The sequence below is a fragment of the Fukomys damarensis genome, unplaced genomic scaffold (genome assembly GCF_012274545.1).
Source record: "Fukomys damarensis isolate Sample0158 unplaced genomic scaffold, DMR_v1.0_HiC HiC_scaffold_33, whole genome shotgun sequence".
NCBI classification, from domain to species: Eukaryota; Metazoa; Chordata; class Mammalia; order Rodentia; family Bathyergidae; genus Fukomys; species Fukomys damarensis.
In genome coordinates, this window is record NW_022900945.1 from 26,181,484 (window position 1) to 26,197,794 (window position 16,311).

Here is a 16,311-nt window from a genome sequence, read left to right on the forward strand (position 1 = left end):
CAGCTTTTTTTTTTTTTTTTTTTCTCTTAATGGTAGCAAAGTTTTATTCAAGGTAGGAAGAGACACAGGCTGTGCAGAGTGAGTTTGGGCCAAGTAAAAGTAGGAAAAGAAGTGCACTCCACAGCATGAAGCAAGCCACCATGGAAGAGTGAAAACAGTGGCTGTCTGTGGCTTTTGATAGTGTTTTCAGTACATTGGACTTGGAACAAAGTGATTTGTGGTGATGCAACATGGCCTGCCTAACTAAAAGTGCCTTGTGATGTCGTGGAACTGTTCAAAGAAGATTCTTGGGAGTGACCTTGGCTAGAATCACATGCATACCTGCTTTGTTCTTCAGTCTTTTCTGGTTCAGTGGCAAGCACAACAAAGAGGCTTCTGTGCCGCTGACAGCAGCAGCTACTTGGTTAATTTGGGGGAGTTTGTTTTGACACTTTTTAAAATTTTCCTTTATTTTAGCTAACAGTCCTTGATTGACTTTTAAGTGTTTGTGTTTTAAAATATTTGTCAAATCCTGTTTGCTAGAAATTGACTGGTACCTCCTGCTACCTCTATTCCTTAATTAGAAAAAAATCAACAAATTCGACTATAAAAATTATATTACCAAACTTTATTTTTTTCAACTGGTTTTTACAAGTATAATTTCCTGCTTTATAAATAACTTCTGTTTGTATTTTATCTTTTTGTGTGCTGGGGTTCAAACCCCAGGGCCTAATGCACGCTAGGCAAGTTCTCTAAGGCAGCATTTACAAACATAGACATATTTTATTTTATTTTTCATTTTCTGAGACAAGGTCTTGCTATGTATTTCAGCCTGGCCTTCAACTCATTATGTAGCCTGCATTGATCTTGATTTCACAGTGACCTTCCTGCCTCAGTCTCCTGAGTTGCTGGGATTATAGGCATGCACTACCATGCCCAATTTAAAATAATATTTTTAACTGGATGCTTATTTACGACTTAATAAGAAATGTATTACTCGGGCTGCCGATTTAGCTCAGTGGTGCCACTGCCTGCCTTGCAAGCACAAGGTCCTGAGTTTGATTCCCAGTACCAAAAAAAGAAATGTATTACTCAACATTGAAAGTTTATTAACATTAAATTAGAAAATGTTATATTTCCTGAATAGGATACGCATGTGTAAATACTGAATAGTTTCTCTGGTATGAGAAACTTAAAGTGTAAATAGAATTAAAATGAGTAATTGATAATGTGAAATAGGAAGAAAAGGCCCAAAGGGGCAGGGGAAGTGGGAGAGGTAGAGGAAAGGAATAAATATGAGATAAGATTTAAAGGGAAACAAAGCTTTTGCAAATAGGGAGAAGTGGAGGGGGTGAAGGGAGGACAGGGGAAGGGGAAAAATAGTAAGAACCAAGACACGTCATGTAAAGGTACAAGTTTCCAATGATGAATGTAAATGTATTGTACACCTAAAATGTATCGATAAAAAAAATTTAAGAGGCCTGGGGATTTAGCTCAGTGGTTCCACCCCCTGCCTCACAAGTGCAAGGTCCCTAGTTCAATCCCTGGTACCAAAAAAAAAAAAAAAATTTAAGAGTGGAAAAAATTTTAATTTAATATTTTCAAAATGTTTCTTGCAAACACCAATCTAATCCATGTTTAATTCAGTTTAACACACATCGTGTGATAAGTGGTAGAGTAGAATAAGTCAAGGTTTTGCTCAAAGCCTGTTTATTATATAAATTGTAGCATTTATTGTCTTTTATGCTCCTAGAGCTACACTTGGTGTTAGGACAATTTAAAGTTGAGTAATACATATTTTTTGCCTCCTAGAAAAACAAGATTTCAAGAGAAGAATTAAACAAAATATATAACTAATGATGATTATAACAGACTGTGATTTTTTTTGTTTCTTTTCTGTTTTTTTTTTTTTTCCTCATGAAAAGTCCCAATTGTGATTATAAGAAAATGCTAAATTAATGCAAGGGATGAGTCACGAGTGTCCTTCCAAACCTGTGTCATTTACTCTAGGCCTTAAAGGATAAATTAAATATCCTACTAAGATGTGCTGGAGAGCAAGGCCTTTTCAGGCAGAGGGAAGAGCAAGAAGAAAGGAAGAGGACTAATTAAAAATACAGCAGTGTCGTTTTAAGTGCTTGAAGTGGAAAGTAAAACTGTGTACAAGAGCGTGGGTAGATAACCAAGCCGGGAACAGTTGGAGAGTGGATATTTTTAGTGAAATAAGAGGAGGAAATAATGGACAGGTGATATGAAATATGAAACTAGATGACCTACTTTGGGAAGAGTACATTAGGGAAATGAAAAATAAAAGGACTGAGGAAGGGATATAGTAGTTATTATTTAAGGACTCAGCAGAGGAAGAGGAATCAGTAAATACATAAGTGGAAAGTCCAAAAGAAAAGTATTTTGGTTTGAAAGTTTACATAAATTTATTGTGCTTCTTGATGCTTATCCTTAGTCTTTACTTTGTTCTTGTTTTTTTCCAGAAAGGGTCTTGCTACGTTGTCTAGGCTGGCTTTAAACTCATGAGCCCAAGTACTCATCCCACCTTAGCTTCCTAGGTGGCTAGGAGCATAGAAGTGTACCACCATGATGTCCAGATAGAGGTACATCTTGATAATAAGATAATTTAAAAATTTTTACATTTATAAACCTATTTCAGAAAATTCCTTTCAGTCTTTACTTCCAGTTTCATGGAGCAATTTAGTCAGGGTTTCCAAAACAAGTATTTGAAAAGAAAATATTCACAAATATATTTAATCCCAGTCCTATTAGTTCCTACATCCATTTATTGGTATTCTATTAGTATGTGTACTAGATGTAAGTTTCACCTTCCGCTTCTGGTACTGGTTCACCTGAAACTGGAACATCTGAAAATATACTGTGCGAGTCCTGGTCTTCCCATCTCTGGGAAAAATACCTGACATACACAACTTAAATGAGGAGAGGTTCATTTTGGCTTATGATTTCAGAGGTTCAGTCCATGGTTGGCTGGCTCCACTGCACAAATGGCATGATGGAAGGGCCTGGTAGAGGAATGCTGCTCAACTCACAGCTTGGAAGCAGAGAGAGAAAGAGAAAAGACAAGAGAGCCAAAGGGAGAGATATATCCCAGAGGTATGCTCCTCCATCAGTAAATCACCTCCTCTAACTGGGCTCTACTTCCTAACAGCCCATTCAACTTTTTTTTTTTTGGTACCAGGGATTGAACTCAGGACTTTGTGCTTGCGAGGCAGGTGGCAGCACCACTGAGTTAAATCCCCAGCCCCCATTCAACTATTGATCAGAGAACCCATTGATGAGTATGGTACCTCCATAATCAAGTTACCTTCTGAAAGTCTCACCTCTGACTACATGAGGCTTTTGGGGGATATTTAAGATCTAAACCATAACAGATATCACCTTTCTTTTACAGGAAGCATTTTGTATGGGCATATGGGTACCAAAATGTTAATCTTTATGGGTATTATAAGTAAAGATTTTTTTGTATCATAGTTTTTGATATTTTTCTTGAAACAAAATCAGTTCTTTATAATCAGGAAAACTATGTTGTGGAGACAACTATTGGCTTTGTGTGTGTGTGTGTATGCTTTTGTGAAAATACAGAGGAAAAACTAATGCTATAATGAATTAGTATTTACTAACAAAGAAAGCCTTTTACAAAAGATACATCAAAATAAAAGAAAAATCAAGGTAAAAGGAAAAGCCCTGCCATGAATTTAAAGCTCCCAAAGATTCAAAATCTGCTAAACAGGGTGACTGTAGTCTGTAAAATACTATTTTGAATGGATAGAAGCATTTAACTATAAGCTGATAGCCTAAAAGCAGTTGTGGATATTTAACCTTAAAATTTTTCTCATGTTACAGCAATTCAGATTCTGAAAAATGTATAGAAACGATTGTGTTTCACTCTCTTTATTCACATGGCTTACTGAAGCAATTTGTCCTCCATTTACAGATGTAAATATGTACTTAGGATATTTATACATCTCAGGTTTAAGTGACCACTCTTGCCACCATCTGTACATCAATAATTCTTATCGTGAGAGCTCTTGATTCCAATGTATTGTTTTGACATCATACACTACAGCTGACTCAAATCAAAGAAAATACCCCAACAATTAGTGCTTCAAAACAAAATTGAGACCAATAATTTTCATATTATTTTGAAATCTAATATACTGATCATTCACACTGCATTTATTACAGAGTCCAAGTGAAAGCTTAGAAAAGTAAGAATAAAAGCTGTGCATAAATTATGCACACTTAAAAAATCCTAAGTGAAATCAACTGAAACTACAGAGTCCAATTTAGGAAAGTTACAAAGAAGTATGGTTCCCCATTCCTGCCAACTCTGGTACTGACTGATATTTAAGGCTTCTCTTTCCATTTCTATTCTCTCCTTTTCAACCACAGTGTAGTATAACTTATTTTAAAATTTTCAGGGGCTGAAGTTTCAAAAATAAAACTAAACAATTTTAAAGGAAAATCTCCCTGGGAGTATAGATTCAAGCTAAAAAAACTATATGAAAACAGAATGTAGGAAATCATCATACACTACACATTTTAAAAATTTTCCTAGTAGCCAAGCCACAATAGCTATCAAGTCATCAAATTACAGCTATTAAAGAGTGTTTGAAAACTCATTTTAGAAAATTTGAATGGCTGTCTACAGTTCTAACATTGGGGCCTGAAATATAGTTCAGTGGTAGAATGCTTGCCTAGCATGCTTTTGGCTATAGGTTCCATTCCCAGCACTAAGAAAAAAACGTTATAAAATACAATCTTAATACTATCATCTGGGAGGAAAAAGAGGTGGGGAGAATACTCCTGAATTATGCAAAAGGACAATTTTGAGATGTTACTAATGCTACTTATTTACAATATTTCATGTATTTCCAAATGTGAGTATAATTGAAGTTTTATGTTAAATAGCTTAATAAAAATGTCTAAAGTTGGAGAAAGAAAAGATCCTGCTAAGTTATTCTGTTGATTAATTCCTAATCCTGGTTGCAATATATACTGAAATGATGCCATAACCTAAAGTTATTAAGTCAATATTATATATAGATCCTCCCATCTTCAGGTCACTTTTTATGAAATGACTAGACCCTGGAATATGATACAAGGATGAATGTACTTACTGAGACTTGTGCAATCATTAGGTGACATTAGACAATATAAATACTAGAAGTCAGATATGATAAAAGTATGTTTGAGACTCTTCCTGTCTAGACATCACTGTCCTTGTACTTTAACCTGGGTTAAAGTAAACATAACCTGCACCAGGCTCTACTGCCCCTTTGGGCTTGGAGATGCAATTCCTGATTGTTGCATTATTCTTCAACCCTATCCCACATCAACCCTGGTCCTAGACAATCCTCCTTTCCCTTACTGAAAAGGTTTATTATGAAAGTTTTGTTGTCTCTAGCTGGCCTGTGCTTCAGTGGCAAAGTGTCTGATATGTGTTGAACCCTAGCATTAAAGTTTCCACGTCAACATCAAAACCTTGCAGAAATGAAAGAAGCAAAGTCCACCGCTGTCCCCAGGCCTCACTTTGTTATGTTGAGTAAAATATTTTAATCATATCTGAAGGTAGAATGGATAGCAAATGAAGAAAATGAAGCTATGATTTCTAAATTATTTCCTAAAATATGATCAATTAAATAAATATTAACTCTATTATTTTTAGCAAGCTCCTAATGGGAAATATAAGGATCTTTTAAGTAAGAAATTAATCTAGTAACTGCAATCTAAGTGGAGATCAGAGCCAGTCTAGTGGCACCAGAGAACCCCAGAAGACTGGGTACCTCTTTCCTATGCCAGTCCTGCAGCAGGGAGTGGAGAAGAGTGATAGTGCAAATACCATTCGCTTTCTGACCCTGGTTTACTGGGCTTAAAACCTCAGGTTACATCTGCCTTAGTCGTTTTCTAATTGCTGGGACGTACCTGACACCTACACCTTAAAGGAGAAGTTTATTTTGGTTCACGTTTTTAGTCCATAGTTGGCCAGTTGCAAGGAAAGGAGGCACAGTGGAAGGGTCTGGTGGAAGGAAAGCTCTTCATATCATGGCAGTCAGGAAGCAGAGGGGGAAAGCCAAGGATTGAGAGAAACCCTTCCAGGTCACATCCCCAGGAAACAGCCTCTTCCAACCAGACCCCAGCTCTAAATAGCGAGCTAGCTATAGCACACTCATAATGTAATCACCTTACAAACACTCGAGGCTTGAGAGGCTATTTTAGATCTAAATCATATGTAATGCTATCTTTTTATCCCTACACTTACCATCATCTGTTTTTTGGCCTAGAGTACCTTCAGCTGGTTACAATTGTCCGTACCAGGGGCCTGAAATTCTGCTAAATGCAACAAGTTTTACACAGGTATAGGTCTCAAGAAAGAAGGCTCTGAGATTGAAATTACTTCAAAGGAAGTTCATTATGGAGTGTTTCAGAATCAATACCTGAGGAGGAAGGGGAGAAAGCTAGAGGCCTTGGCTCGACTCCATAGGGAGATGAGAAGTTGGGATGTCTCCAGTTGAACTAATAAGGCATGATGATTAACAATGCTGTGAGTTGTTTTGTTCTATTTTTTGAGAGATTCTCACTAAGTTTCCCAGGCTGGGGTTGGCCTAGAACTTGGGACACTTTTGTCTCCACCTCCCAAACAGCCAGGGTAACAAGGATGTGATACCACGCCCAGTTGGCGGCATCTTTTGATGTGCTTGTTGGCCATTTATCTTCTTTGGCGAAATTTCAATTCACATCCCTTGCCCATTTAATAAATTGAGTAATTTGTCTTTTAATTATTGAGATATAAGAGTTCTTTTTATATTACAGATAAAAGTCCTTTATCAGGTATATGATTTGCAAATATTTTCTCCCATCCTATACATTGTTTTTTCAAATTTTTTCATTGTGTTTTTGAAGTATGAGATTTTTTTTCATTTTGATGAAGTCCAGTTTATTTATTTACTTTTGATTGCTTTTGTTTTTGGTGTAATATATAAGAAAACATTGTCTAGCTCAAAGTTACAACTATATTTTCTTCAAGGAGTTTTACAGTTTTAGCTTTTATGTGTAAGACTTTGATTAATTTTGAGCTGCCTTTTGGGTGAGTACAAGTAACAATTCAATTCAGACAACAATCTATACAGTATAACACTTGATCAAATCCTAGAGCTATCCAGTGAGATCCTCTGAAAGCTAACAGTAAAGAGAAAGATTCTCTGCTCTTGCTGTGTGTACAGGCAAGAAAAAACAGCTCATAACTACTTCAGGTTGCTGCAGTTCATTTGATAACATAGCTTGTACCACCTGCCTGGGTCAACGGCAGTAGCCCCCCCGCCCCCAACCCTTAGTGCTAGGGAGGGAACCAGGGCCTTGCACATATCAGGCTAGTGCTCTACCACTGTGCTACATTCCTAGCACCAGCACAGGTGTCCACTTCCCTGTTTTGGCATAAAGAAGTGGCTGACCAGTCTGTCTCTAGGGCTCTAGGTATGCAAATCATTGCAGATAAAATGGGAAAAAGAAATGGAGAAAAATTTTAGAGAGATTAGATCAGATTTAAGGTTAATCTGATCCAATTTATTACAGTCCTTGGCTGTGGGTGTGCTGTGTCCATTCCCTCCCAGAGGATATAGCCCTTGCCAAGCAGCGAAACCTGGTGGGGCCTCGATGTAGGACTCACAGACTCCAGAACTGTTGTTGTGGCCATGGAGATCATGTTGATCACAGTGGTGTCTCCTGTCATCTGCTGCAAATGGCACCTGGAGAACTGGCAGGTGGTGTTGGTGACCACGATGGTGTTTTTCAGCTACATGGGATCCAGACTCCTCTTTGGGCTCTTGGCTGCCAGATAGGGTTGCTGGAAGATTTTGTTCCTGTCCTTCTCGTGGGGTGCCTATTTCTTGCTGAGTTCATTTGCTCCCACATACATCTGGTTTGTCTTTCTGCGGACCATGGTGGGCTGTGGCATGTCCGGCCACGCACAAGGGCTAATTACAAAGACTATTTCTGCCCACAAAATATCAAGGCTACATGCTCCCCTGTCTCAGGTTTTCTAGCTTGCTGGCTCACTGCTCATCATTGGCTTGTCCTCAGTGATCACCCCCACTGTGGGGTGGCCCCGGCTCTTCCACATTGCCTCCATCCTGGGCATCATCCTCATCCTGGCCTTCAAGTTTATTCCCCAGTCTTCTCAGTTCAGTGCTCCACCAGGAACCCTGAGGCTGCTCTGCCCACCCTGCAGCGCATTGCCAAGATGAACTGCTCTGCCCTGCCAGAGGGGCAGCTGCTGGAGCCGTGCTGGAAAAAAAAGGGGAAGATTTGCACACCTACTGGATGCTAAATATTTATGGGCTATGTTATAGATCTGGGTTATATGGCTGGGAATCTTTTTTTGCCTATTACAGGGTCATCTTGGTGAGCACCCAACTGCTGGGGTGGGATCTGGTGTGCAGGACAAAGTTGGAGTCACAGGCCACCGTGCTCAGAGAGGACTTGTAGGGGAGCCAGAGCCCTTGCTACTGCCATCTGTTCACCCCTCTGACTACCGGACCATGGTCATCAGCACCATTGGGGAGATTGCTCCGAACCCTTTTAACATCCTGGGCATCGGTTTCCTTGGAAGAAGGCTGAGCCTTTCTATCACCATGGGATGCGCAGCTTTATTTTTCCTTCTCCAAATCTGTTTTTCCAACTCCGGCCTCATCGGCTGTCTCTTCATGCTCAGAGTGCTGGTAGCCATGAACTTCAACACCATCTACATTTACATGGCAGAGATTTACCCCACCGTGATGCATGCCCTGGGGATGGAGACCAGTGGCTCCCTGTGCCACGTTGGGGCCATGGTGGTACCATTCATATCCCAGGTTCTCATGAGCACATCGATCTTGGATGAGCCCTGTGTTTTTTCTCACCTGTCTGTGTTGTGCATGCCATTTTTGCATTTACTCTTCCCATCAAGACCAAAGGACGGGCTCTACAGCAAATTAAATGAAGACTTGCAAAGCTGGATCTACCAGAGGAGAAGAATGAATTTTATCTTCATTGAGCAATTACTAAAACTTGGATGTATTTCTCTAGGCTACCTGGGAGTTAATAAACATGTATTTAAAAAGAATAAGGTGCATATGGGAATACAGGTGAGTAACTGTTCACACACTGTCACCCAAGGGGGGAGAGCAATATAAACTTTTGTAAGATATACTATACTTTAAGATTGGAAAGGTATGTAAATGGATACTGTTGGAAGAAGATGGCTTTTCTTTCATGAGACCAGTAACTATTAAACCTTACACAAACATATATGGTATTCTCCCATGAGATTTGTAGCTTAGAACAGGGCTGCTATCAATAACTTTCAAACTAGAACAGTCATCCAGGTCAAATTAAAGTTATTAAATTTCAGAATTTAAATATGCTAAAGAACTTAAATGCTTAAATTAGTACATCTTATATATAATTACCAAGAAGATGTGAAAATTTTTTTTCTGTTAATCTTCAGAAAGTTTTAAAAGTGAATTGGGCATGATGGTACAGCCTATAATCCCAGCACTCTGAGGCTGAAGCAGGGTGATACAAGTTTAAACCCAGTCTGGGCGACTTAGGGAGACCCTATCTCAGTTTTTTTTAAAAATTATTTTCAAGAGCTGGGGATGTAGCTTAGTGCAAAAGCCCTGTGTTCAATCCGCAGTACTATAAAAAGTTTTTAAAGCACAAGAGCTAAATTGTTGTGTGTCCAACAAGAAATATTCTTGATCAAGAATCCTTCCCAGAATTCCACAGAAGAAACTGTGGATTCTAAGGTTGCATGTTGTATCAGAGAGCTTTGGGCTGAAACTAAAGAATAAAGTTTAAAGTAAAGTAAATTTTAAAGATCTGGGTCTCAGGTAGAAATAGGTTATAAAATTTAACAGTCAATTAGTTGAAATTAGTTGAAATTAAATTTTCTGCAACTGTAGCCCACCTACATTTATGTTTCTATTCTAAGGTTTCCTTTCAAGAGAGCAAAGTAGTTTTATTATCTAATTAGCTAACAGCACATGTTTTTCTGAGACCTGATAACCAAAAGAGTTTAAGTGCTAATTGTAATACAAGAAATTTTTTATTATTTTTTTAAATTAGTAATTTATGAACATATTTGTTTACTCATTCAATAAGTGATTCATTTACCTACTTATTTATTTAATTTAGTTTTGTGGTACTGAGAATTGAATCCAGGGCCTCTTCCCTGATCTACATCCCCAACTTTTAAAAAACATTTAAAAAATTTTGAGACAGAGTCTTCCTATATCACCAAGTTGCCCAGGATAAGCTCAAAATTGTGATCCTCCTGCCTCATGATGCCGGATGTCTTGTCACCAGTTCAGACTGGGGAGGTTCACTTGAGATTCAGGCAGCTTGAAGAAGAGACACCAAACTGTGGACTGGGTTAAATATCTTTTATTCAACTGTTTAGCCATAGTCCATCTGTTTAGTCTCTCCTGCAGCCCTCAATATAATATATATAATATATTATATATATTATATAATAATATATATATATAATATATAACCACTATATAATTAAAGCTGTCTTCAGGCTGCCTAGCCTCCCCCTTCTCCCAGCAGTCCTCAGCTGCTTAGTCTACATTCAGACACAAATACACAATAGTGGCCATGTGCCAGTAACAACCTTAGTTACACTGTAACTTACTTATACTAGTGAGAATTGACCTGGGCTACAGAAGTTATTTACATCAGGGTATTGGGAGAGGTGCCTGTGCTGGTGTCCTGTTAACGCAGAACCCACTGCTTCCCAGATGCCCTTCACCCCTCAGCCTGAACCAAAGTACTGGCATCTTAGGCTTCGTGCTTCCCTCCTCCAGAGTCCTGGGATTATAGGGATGTGCTGCCACACCCAGTTCAACAAGTACTTTATTGATAATCTGTGTGGTAAACTTTGTTCAAGGCAATAGAGAAATCACAAAACAGTCTTAACTCTCATAAGGCTTATACTGTAAAAATTATTTATTTTATTCTAGTGCCAGGCATTATTTAACTTATCCTTGCAAAAAATCTATTAGGTAGTATTTTTATCTGTAATTAATAGTAAATGAAATGGAGCCTTAAATATATTGTTTCAGTGTTTTATTTTTATGTGACAAAACACCTCCAAATTGACTGACTTAACAACAATGACTCATTTGGTTATAATTCTGTATATCATAGGAATTTTGAGTGGAATTGCACTAAGTCTATAGATCATTTTTTGAAATATAACCATTTAATCAAATTTAAGTAAATAGTTGTACTCATCTATGAACATGAAAAGTCTGTTCATATTCTGGTGTCTTGTTCAATTTCTTTTTCCCTTTGGTTAAGTTGCCTCATAAGCATTTTTTGAAGCTATTTTGAGTAGAATTGCTTCATTGATTTGTTTCTCAGCTAGCTCATTATTATATATATAAAAGTATTGGGGTTTTTTAGAGTTTATTTTATATCCTGAGAAGTTTTAAATTTTAATGAACTCTAACTTACCAATATTTGTATTCATGGATTGTGGTTTTGGTGCTGCATTTAAAAACTCATTGCTAAACCTGCTACATAGATTTTTCTTCTTTGTCTCTTGGAAATTTTAGTTTTTCATTTTGTACTTTTGTCTACACTCAATAGTATTGTCAAATAACTTAATGAATGCTAATAAAATAGATATGAAACAGAAGATTTTGGATGGGAAGCAAATTACTGGCCCTCTAAATTTTGAAGGAATCAGAATAATGTTACACTTGACCTTAGCCAAGAGGCTGGGAAGTGATTAGCATACAGTTAATAGTTAAAGCCTGCTGGGAATTCACTCAGGGAACTAAGTTGCCTTAAGAAATGATTTAGACCAGCAGCTGATCATAAGGGCAAAATTCAGGGCAGACCTGAAGACTCAGCAGACACAGGATCTGGTTCATTGATCAGAGGCAGTCCAGTACCCTGGAGAGCTCCTGAGAGTCTGGTTAGAGAACCTGGAAGTTTTCAAGTGCCTCAGCTGCCAGCATCTAAATTCTTTTCATGGTCTAGTGAAACTTTCATATTCACACACATGCATTTTAAATAACTCTAAAAATATTACAACAATATAAACCAGAGGAACACAGAGAAGAAAATAAAATCCTATCAAAGGGCCGGGGATTTAGCTCAGTGGTTCTGCCACCTGCCTTGCAAGCACAAGGTCCCAAGTCCTATCCCCAGGGCAAAAAGCAAAGCAAAACAAAAAAAACCACAAAACAACAAAAAATAAACTATCAAATTAAAAAAAAACATTAGCTACATTCATTATTAACTGATAATGGTGAAAAGACATCCATAAATGGACCTTATTTATCTGTTCCTGTCTTTCTTAAATGCTCTAGGTTAGTGTGTACATTTTGTGTAATTAAAATTTAACACTTCCAGGTGCAGTGGCACATGTCTAACCCTAGCTACTTAAGAGGCTGAGGCAGGCAAATCACAAATTCAAGACTAGTCTGGGCAACTTAGTGAGACTTTGTCTCAAAAAACAAAACAACTACAACAACAACAAAAGGGTTGGGAATATAGCCCAGTGGTAAAGCACTCTTGAGTTCAATCTCCGGTGCCACAACCCAAATAATACCTAATATTATGTAGCTAAATATATTGTTTCAATTGTAATTAGTATTTTTGTCAAGGCTTTGTTCCTGGCATGAGAGAGACAGGGAAGACAAGTAGTCAGTCAAACCAGATTGGAGTTCCAAATCTTGATTAGGTAAGTAGTCCTCTATTTTATACCAGTATTATTCTTTATTTTAAGAATACTAGTGATTGAACCCAGGCACACTCTACTACTGAACTACATCCTCGGCCATCTATATTTTTATTTAATTTAACTACATGATCTATTTATTTTGTGGTACTGGGGATTGAACCCAGGGTCATTGCACTAGGCTATATCCTCTGCTCTTTTTTATTTTTACTCTGAGTCAGAGTCCCACTTAAGTCACTAAGTTGCCCAGGCTAGGCTCAAACTTGTGATCCTCCTGTCTCAGCCTCCTAGATTGCTGGTATTATAGGCCTATGCCACCATGTCCAGCTCTTTGTTTTTTGTGGGAGAGTACTGGAGTCTGAACTCATAGCCTTTTCACTGAGCTACATCTCCAGCACTTTATTTTCTATTTTGAGAATGGGTCTCATTAAATGACTAAGGTTTCCAGACTGGGCTTGAATTTGTGATCTTCCTGCCTCAGACTCCCAGAAAACTGAGATTACAAGCATTTACCACCAAGCCTGGCTCTTGTTTTTTATTTTGAGACAGGATCTTGCTAAGTTTCCCAAGCAGATCTCAAGTTTTTTACCTTCCTGCCTCAGCCTCCCTGAGTGTTGGGATTACAAGCATGAACCTCTGTACTCAGCTATCCCTCTCCTTTCTTGAGCTCCAAATGCATTGCAATCACAATGGTCCCTTTACTTGAGATATTTCTCTTCTTGAATTCAGTTTCTGCATAATGCCCAATAAATATTTCTAAAAGACGAATTAATTTAAAGCTTCTTTTTGTTCTTCTATTTCTATTAGTTGGCTAAAAGGCAGTCTCAAGATTGGACAAAATTAGATTTAAATCTTCACTTACTGTCACATGGTCTTGAACACTTTGCTTATGTTTTCTGTATCTTGGTTGCTTTTACTGTAAAATAAGGGCTAATGATATCTTCCTCACAGTATTTTTGGAAAAATCAAATAAAATAATGTTAATTGCTTTAAATATAGTTGGCATAAAACAAACATTTAATGATTGTCATTGTTATTATAATTACTATTATCTTTAGAGAAGCTCAAATTTCACTGCTTGTGAGCAGACTCAAACTTTTAGTAGCTGAAAATAACAATGTTTTCTTTAGAGTAAATACCTTCTCTCCAATTTTAATGGTGTGCCTTTAGTGGTTGCAGTTAATAAAAGACTACTTCTTATCGAGTGTGATGGTGCACACCTGTAATCCCAGAACTTGGGAGGCTGAGGATGGAGGATTGTCTGGGTTACATAGTGAGTTCACAGACAGCTTGAAGCCTATCTCAAAAAACCCAAAATTAAAAAAAAAACAAAAACAAAAGACTACTTCTCTAGTTATAAGGATTGATAGTGATACAAAATTTGTTGAACACCATGCCTCACATTCTTGGTTATAGCACCTTGTTCCTGTTTAACTGTGAAAGAGATCATTGTTGGTAGTATTAATGAAGACACTGGAGAACATCACCTAAGTGATTACTTTTAACAGCATGAGAAAATTAAAGTGATTAAAATTACAACTGACCAAGGAAGTAGCAAGAAGAGGGGCTTTGCTTTTGTAACTTTTGATGATCGTGATTCTGTGAATGATATTATCATTCAGATATACCACACTGTGAATGGTGAAGTGAGGAAAGCCCTGTTTTGAAGCAAGAGGTGAGTAGTGCTTTGTCTAGCCAAAGAGCTCATAGCAGTTTTGAAAACTTTGGAGGTGGTTGTGAAGGCAATGACAACCGTGGTCATGAAGGAAACATCAACAGTAAGTGAGATGGTGGCAGCAGGGAGGGCTACAATGGCTTTGGTAATGATGGAAGCAATTTTGGAGGTAGTGGAGGCTACAGTGGTTAAATTTGACAGTCTATTCAAGTTTTGGGTCTATGGAGAGAGCAAACGTTGGAATCAGAACCTCTGGCCTCTATGGTGGGAGAGGCCAGTACTTTGCTAAACCACAAAACCAAGGTAGTTAGAGTGGTTCTAGCAGTAACTATGGCAGTATCAGACTACTACCAGGAGACTAAGTTTAGCAGAGAGGAAAGCCAAAGAAGTAACAGAGAGGACAGATCATGACAAATTTCTGAATTCAGCCAAGGACAGTGGTGGTAGGGCTAAGAAGCTACACAGAAGACATGTTTTAGACAATACTCGTGTATGAGCAAAAAATTGCTGAGGACTTATTTGTGAATAATTCTATAACAGGATATTTTAGTTTGTCTGTGGAAAGTGTCAAATAGTCCAACAAAGGATTTTAATGTAGATTATTTTTGCACTCAATTAGTTAATTGGTAAATGTAATGGTATGTTTATGATACTGAATAAATGTGTCTTTATGTAAGGGAGAGAGAAATTTATTACAGGGACATTATAGCTGATTGCAATTAGAAGATGGGGCCTGGTTGAAAGAGGTGAGTCACAGAGGGTGTGCCCTGGAAGGTTATAATCTCTCTCCCTGGCTTCTCTCTTGATTTTCTCTGCTTCCTGGCCACTATGAAGTGAGCAGCTATTTCTCTTCCATGTCCTTGTGCTTTGCCATCTTGCCTTGGAGCCGCTGACTGTGGCCTGGAAATTGAGCCAAAATAAACCTTTCCTTCTTTTAGTTGTGTGTGTCAGATATTTTGTCCCAGCAATAAGAAAAATGACTAAGACATGAAGCTTGTTCAGATTTCAGTCATGACCCTTGTAATCAATACCACTTGTCATATGAGGTCTCTTACAAGGAGGACCAATCACCTCCCTATCCTTTTTTTTATTCTTCACACTAGTTTTTAGTGAATTTTTTCTTATTGTAGGGCACTTCACACTTTGTACGTTTGTATTATATCTTGATTACTTATTAATGTCACTGTCCTCAGACTCTGAGCGCTCCAACCTACCTTGTGGATATATTTTTAAGGCTTGAATTCATTCTTGACAGTGGATAGCACAGTTCCTCACATATAGAACATATTTAACATTGTTGAACAAATAACCATTTAAAATTTTATTTATGTAGGACTACACATTTATCCTTGCTCTGTACCAAATGAGTTTCCCAGGACAGGCATATGAGGATGAATAATACATTCCTGCCCTCAAGGAGCTCATAGTTGAATCAAACATATAATAAGTAAGAGAAAAAAATGAAGCACTTGTGCATACATTATCTCATTTAGGTAATACACAATCAAGCTTTAATTATGATGCTCTTATCCTCTCTACTGAGCCCATAAAGGGCTTAAGCTATGAAAATTTAGGGAACTGGACTAAGATCAGTTGGCTAATAAAGTGACAGAGGCAAGCCAGCAAATGAGGTGCTTTCTCCTCCAGAATTCCAGTTTGTGTTACTCTCCCTCTTATGTCGTGCTGTCTCTTTAACCTGGGCCACATCTTTGAATGGTCAGTGAACAACTGAGAATCCTGACACAGAAGAAGAGAGGGTTATTTTTCTTATCGTTCAATAACTCACTCTCTTCACACCCCCAACACACACACATTTTAATGGTTTAATCTTCAAAACCATATATGTGTATGTAAATGTGTGTATATATATATATGTGTGTGTGTGTGTATATATATATAT

At 37.8% G+C, this 16,311-nt stretch overlaps 2 pseudogenes; both read left to right on the forward strand.

Moving 5' to 3' along the window:
- LOC104876740 overlaps positions 1-470 on the forward strand; it is a 68,846-nt pseudogene extending 68,376 nt beyond the window's left edge.
- A 7,218-nt stretch (positions 471-7,688) lies between these two features.
- LOC109117338 lies at positions 7,689-8,980 on the forward strand (annotated as a pseudogene).
- Positions 8,981-16,311: the final 7,331 nt, after the last annotated feature.